Source organism: Marmota monax, unplaced genomic scaffold, assembly GCF_021218885.2.
Source record: "Marmota monax isolate L192 unplaced genomic scaffold, Marmota_monax_Labrador192_F-V1.1 WCK01_AAM20220418_F8-fsc00002, whole genome shotgun sequence".
Lineage (NCBI taxonomy): Eukaryota > Metazoa > Chordata > Mammalia > Rodentia > Sciuridae > Marmota > Marmota monax.
Genome location: NW_026693571.1, coordinates 18103873 through 18110272, shown reverse-complemented (window position 1 = coordinate 18110272; position 6400 = coordinate 18103873). Strand labels below are relative to the sequence as shown.

At 37.4% G+C, this 6400-nt stretch overlaps 1 protein-coding gene across 3 annotated transcripts in view; it reads left to right on the top strand.

Moving 5' to 3' along the window:
• Positions 1–6400, top strand: part of CUNH4orf17 (chromosome unknown C4orf17 homolog) — a 114021-nt gene that overhangs the window by 67374 nt on the left and 40247 nt on the right. The gene's annotated exons all lie outside the window — the stretch shown is intronic.

Below are 6400 nucleotides of genomic sequence, written 5' to 3'. Positions count from 1 at the left end.
AATATGATTCACACTCTTCAAAACTTTCCAACATCCCAGGAGCCCCACCCTTTTGCAGATTGAGTTGTGAAAAGAAAGACAGTTAACTCTTATGACCAAACCCAAATCAGGGATCTAACAAAGACAGGACAATCAAACCTACTGAAAAGGGCTGATGGCATGTTATCCTTCTTATTTTCGAGGATATAAAAGAAAGTCAGAGGTAGTAAGAGGAGGGGAGGAGTGGAAAGGGGAATGATATTGACCAAATTGTATTATTATATTATGTGCATGTACAAATATGTAACAACAAATCCCATCATTATGTACAACTAAAATGCACCAATAAAAAAGGTGAAAGAAAAAAAGAAGCAAATCAGGTTAGTTCAATTCAACATAATTCATTCTTTTAAAAAATGTGCTTCTATGTGCAAGCTGTTCTGCGGGGCATTGCTGATTTTAGGGGCATGTGTACATTCATATTTATACTCTACCTCATTTTTACAAAGATTTGTAGTTTATGGGATATGTAAAATTAAGTAGAAATGAAAATAGGACTAGGAAATTTTTTTTAAATGATTGGGAAAGAGGAGTTGGGAGTATACAGAATATAGATATGGATGATCAGGGTTTCCAGGTATCTTGGAGAAAGAAAGTTAAGCAAAACTCATTGTCCCTGCAAATAAGCTTTCATTAGACTCCAAATCACATGGTTCACAGGGTTGTCTCAAGTGGTTGTGTAGTGTATGCATGCACATGGGTAACCACTGTAGGAGCTGAAAAGAAATGAAAATCCACCTGCACATAAGCCCTTGACTTCAAAGGGCTTCCATTTACTTGGGATAGTGCTTAGCTCTCCTGAAGTCGTGGTTTCACCGTGACAGGCTACTATTTCCTAATATAAAATGCAATGATACCAGAACCTCCTGAATCTACTAGCAGTTTTCATAGAACAGTACCCAAGATAGATCTTATTTTTTGCAGTGTTTGATGGTCACACTGGTACACCAAAACCAAACACTCTACACAAAGGAGATTTTAGTCCTGTGGAATGATCCAATGAAGCAATTTTTTCTAAATCTTCAGAAAAAGCTATTTAGATTATGACCTCAGAACACTCACTCAGCTGAGAAGTAATGTGAGAAAGTTTTTTTTTTTTTCAGATAACATGCATGAACAAAACTTTCCTTTTGAAAAATGGGTATAAACTGTGCCACAGATCTCTCAACTAAACATAGTAAATGTTGTAGGTCTGATTTAAAATATATGTGGTTAGTAATTCTAATTCATTAGCTAACTTCAATCCAGCAGGTAAAAGCGCTGCCAGTTGATCAGGCCTGTGTGTAAGTACCATTGTTTTCACCGTAAGTGCTGACGAAACCCATCATGTCTTTTAGTTATTGCCAGAAAACAATGAAGCAAGTAGGAACAAGGGTGGGCATTTTGAGTCTCATCCTTCAAACTAATCTTGATCTCAGCAACAAAATCTGTTTACTTACAAAGGCAAAAAAGTACTAGTATGAGTGGTGCCAGCACAAACAGAATTACTCAACTGACAAGCGCCTCTTCCAGGCTTGACTAAACTTTATATAGCACATTAATCTAAAACTTAAAGTTTTCAAAAATGAATGTATCAAGTGAAGCTTAATCTCTGAATAAGTTCATATGGTTCTAATTCTTCTCATTGAGACCTCGTTGGATGATAAAATTTCAAAACATGAAACTTGGAACATACCCAATTTTTTAAAAAATGGACTAAAAAAGTCATGGCCATGTTGACTAGATGTACATCCTAATTTTAAGTTTGGAGAATTTACCAGATGAATCTTCCTCATAAACCCTATTCCAGTATTTCTGTGAAATCCTGAGGCCAAATTCACAGGCTATTTAAGCTCCTAATTACCGTGAGCCGGGTTGTACTCCCCAAATTTACAAGAGCCTCTAATGAAAAGGGCTTATCTCAATGTACCCATGCAACTCTAATTTGCAGGGGTCAGAATTAAAGGGAACTTGGAAGAACTTTAAGAAAACAGATTTAGAATCAATATATTTGGTTCACAGCCTGGATTCTTGCTTGAATATATCTGACTTCAGCTCCCACATTTATTAAATGGGAAATACAGAAATATCTTTGGAGTTATGAGAGCAAGGCTTATGTATCAGTTCAGTGGTGGCTATTAAGTGCTTGTGGAAAGACCCTAAGTCCTCTAAATTCAGAGGGAGGAAATCATACCCATTTGGGGGCTTGCTGTGAAGACTAAGTGAGGTTATGTGTGTGGAAGTATTTACCAAACTGTGGGACACTCAGTAAAGGTTAATAGAGGGTCTTGAATACACATGGAAATGAAACTGAATTTATTGTTGAATGATTCTTCATAACGGAAATAATTATGTAATACTAATTGCTGAATGATATACAACTGTTAATCACCCAGCATTGTAGTAAACACAGCTGTTTTTTCTCTGTCTTAGCTAACACCAAACTTTGAGGATGGGGTTTTCTTCTGGCCTTTGTTCCTAAAATTTTCTCTCGAACCCTACAAACTCAGGTAGTAAGCCATGCAGCCACGTGCAAGCTGAAACTCACCCTTTCTACCTGCAGCTATGCCAAGCCATGCAGGGATGGGACATGCCCAGGGCAGGGCAGAGAGAGGCGCCTGCAGCTCTCCCCTGATAGGTGAAGCTGATGCTAATCCTTTTCTAGTCATTCTGTGCCAGCTCTCAGGTCTGCATTGTGAGAATGTTTGTGCTTGGCAGTTTCAGAAAATTTTTGTTCGCACGCACACCCTTGTCAAGAAAAGAATCCAAAGGAGATTTTTCATAACAAGGCAAGGAGTTCACATCTGCTCCACATAAACTTTCCATTTCACTAAGCTTACCAGCTGAGTGTGCAGGCTGATGAGAATTTCAATTTAAGGAGTCAAGCATTGTGAGAAAAAAAAAAAAAGTCCCTACCCCCATGTCTCTCTCTCTCTCTCTCTCTCTCTCTCTCTCTCTCTCTCTCTCTCTCTCTCTCTCTTTCTCTTTTTCCTTTCTTAATTTTTTTAAGGAAAAAGGACAGAAAAAAAGTTCCCCATATTTCTGGCTCAGGACACATTGAAAATGACTGGGCACCAAGGCCTAGTTCTTCACAGAGACTGAGAAGGACACATATCAAGATATCATAGCAGCTAGGAAGAGAGTATATCTAGAACTAGAAGACATAAGGTAGGGTCTTGGAAGAAGGCAGCCATGTCTCTGAGAGGCATTCATGTCATTAAGTCAAGTTCATGACATCTTGTCTCTTTGCATCTATTTGCAGAGTTCCCCCTCTGGGTTCATGTCAGTAAAATATGAAATAGGATTCCAGAATTTTAGCACCAGAGATAGCTGAGGACCACTTCTCCATCCTGGAGGTTCACACCATATTCAGAGGAAACCCTCAGAAGGACCTGGGCTGCAGCAGTGTGATAGATCAGGGAGGTACAGGAATAAGCTCACACACACCTATCCCACCAGGACACTAGCAGTTTTGCTTTAACCTGGCTTATATTGACAAATCCTTCCTTAAGAAGAAGAGGTTCTTTTGTGAGTCCATTAGTGAGAGAAAGTACCGTGTTTCTTGAAGCATGGCTGCAGAAATATGCATGAAACCATTACGACTAATTTGGTCTTAGTATAAAAAAGTAATTTCTAATCTTCAATAAGTTGGTTTGCTATAGTTTCAAGCTGCTTGTCATTAAAAGGGCAGAGATGTCTGCAAGTTACAACACAAACTAAATTTCTACACCATTGGAGAGGTTAGACAAACATCAGTATTATCTAGACATGAAACACAAGAACTGATATTTAGAAATGCCGGTGACATTGAAGGTTATTCACATCTAAGCTCAAGCCTACACAGGTTGTGACTTTCTTCATTTACTGCCATGCACTGCCATTTCTGGCTGCTTAGAGAAGCCAGAAAAGCCAAACTTCAATCAACATTTCCCAGAATATAAACTGGAAAGTTCCTGTGGGATCCAAAAAATAATCCTATCATATGAACCTTGAAGTTCAGGAGTGTTTACAAGTATGGGCGAAGAAGAAGAAAGAAAGAAAGACCAGACACAAACAACAATTTGATAAAATTTTATAAGTGGTATAAAAACACAACTTCCATCAACCTCTTAATTGTTTTCTTCCAGCTGATGGAGACAATGAGAGCTTCAATGCTATTTGACCCTCCCAGGCACAATGGAAACACTGCTCTCACAGTGAATCAGCTATTTCTGCTTTGCTGCTCCACCCAGGCATTTTATATTATCTCTACAATTGTTAGAGGGTAGATCCAGAACATGTTGAATCTCATCTCTCCCTGGTGTAACCTCACTAAGGTTATTTTGGGCCAAGAAACTTTTTGCTTTGAAAATTCAAGAGCTGATTATATCAGTGAGTTTGAGTTTTATTAGATTCTGAAGTATGGTTTGCACTGATCACGCTCATGAAAAATAATTTGTAAATAATTGATAAACTCATTAATAATTTAAAATCTCTTAATACATAAAGCCTGGCACTAAGACTTTGAATAGATATAACATGATGAGTGGCTATAATATTCAAAATATTTGTTGACCTGAAGACATGGGCACTAATCAATCTGAATGAATTCACAGCCCATTATAATAGATGACAGCCTAAGTTCTCTGTACCTTTGGGGTTATTACTTGTAGAGTAGATCTGGTTGTTAGTAATGGGCAAGAATGATACTTAACTAAGAGTAAGGCATTTTATTCTAAAGCAATGTTTTTCAACTTTGGCTACATATTAGAAAAATTTCTGGGAGACTGTTAAAAAGCACTAGAATGACTTCCCACATGATTTCCTCCTTTTTTAAACACAATGTTTGAGACATCTTCCCAATTGATCTTGATATGAAGTTTATATGGGAACCAGTTTAGCAGTGTCATCAAATGAAGCATAGTCAAGCATGCTGTCAATCTTCTGCCTAATGGTCCATGAGACTGACATCATTACTGAGAGTGTTTAGAAACTTCTAGAGCAACTGGACAAATTAAGTTCACATTTGTTCAAATCCGATGGGAAAAAAAAGTACTTGTGTTTTGCATATCTTTGTTCTATTTTTAATAATTAAGTTTTATTATATTTTATAAAAGGATCAATATGTGTGTGTTGGGGGAGAGGAGGAAAGGATCTTCACCACTTGAAATTTAAGAAGCACAGCTGTATCATCTCCCTAGTTCTTCCCAGAGACCACACTTTGCGGGGATATGCTGCTAGGTCTCTGCCCTTCTGGGCTGGCCCTAGATCCTTTATCATTTTTTTCTTTCATGAAGGTCTAGCATATCATCTTCGAAGGGTTGCTTATTCTTCCAAGTTTCCTCTTAGAATATGTGGGTGTCCTTTCTCACTTCTGTGATGTGTCTAAAAAAATGGAAATGTATGAGCGTAAAATTCACACTACCTCTAAGCAATAAAAGAAAATTTGCACTGAAGATGAAGCAGAAGGGCCCTGTGTGGTGGCATATATGAGGCCCCTGAGCCCTCTGGAGGAGATGGCTCCAAGTGTTCTTGAAAAAACCTGTAGTCAGGCAGAATTGTGGCCTTGGTTTTGTTGTTGTTGTTGTTGTTTTTCTGGTCCTTGGAATGACAAGATTGAGTTTTATGGAAGTTCTCACTAAGGACAAGACCAGCTATCACATGACAATGAGAAACCTGGTGGTTAAATTGAGGCCCAAGCTGTAATCCTATAGGAGAGGTCTAAATTGAAAACAAAACTGTGATTTTTCCTGGATTATTGTGAAAACCAAAACTTCAAATTTAAAAATAAAAAGTTTAGGTCTAAAACATGGTGATTTTATTTTCTTAATTAAAAAAATCAATACACAATCTGATCAAGGGTCTTGAATTTGATATTGTTGGTGTCACTTAAATGTAGGAATTACTGAAATATTTTATGGAAAAGTGGAATGGATATTTTATATCAGAAAATGCTTGAAAGTCAGAGATATGGTCCAATTTCTGCCAATATGTATGAAGGAGAATAGCTGACTTGCTTCCATCTGAAATTATGGTCTGTGCTTTGCTATTCATTAACTTGATTAAATTGTGCTCTATGTCTATTTTTTTAATGAATATTCCTTCAACTAATAGATAATGTTCATCAGTGCATTAAATAATTATCTTATTTGATCATAAAACTCCTACAAAGCAGGTAATATTATTGTCTATTTTAGATATGAAGGACTAAGAGGAACTTTAAAGTACACACCAGAGGTAATCTCAAAAGGGAAATGATAGGCTACATGAATGACATAAAGCCTACAGGTGGGCTGACCGAATATTTGTAAAACAGTTGAACAAAAAGGAGAAAGAAGAAGAAGAAGAAAGAAAGAAAAGAAAAGAAAAAGCCGGGGAATGGTGGGGGAGGAAATGAGCTGGA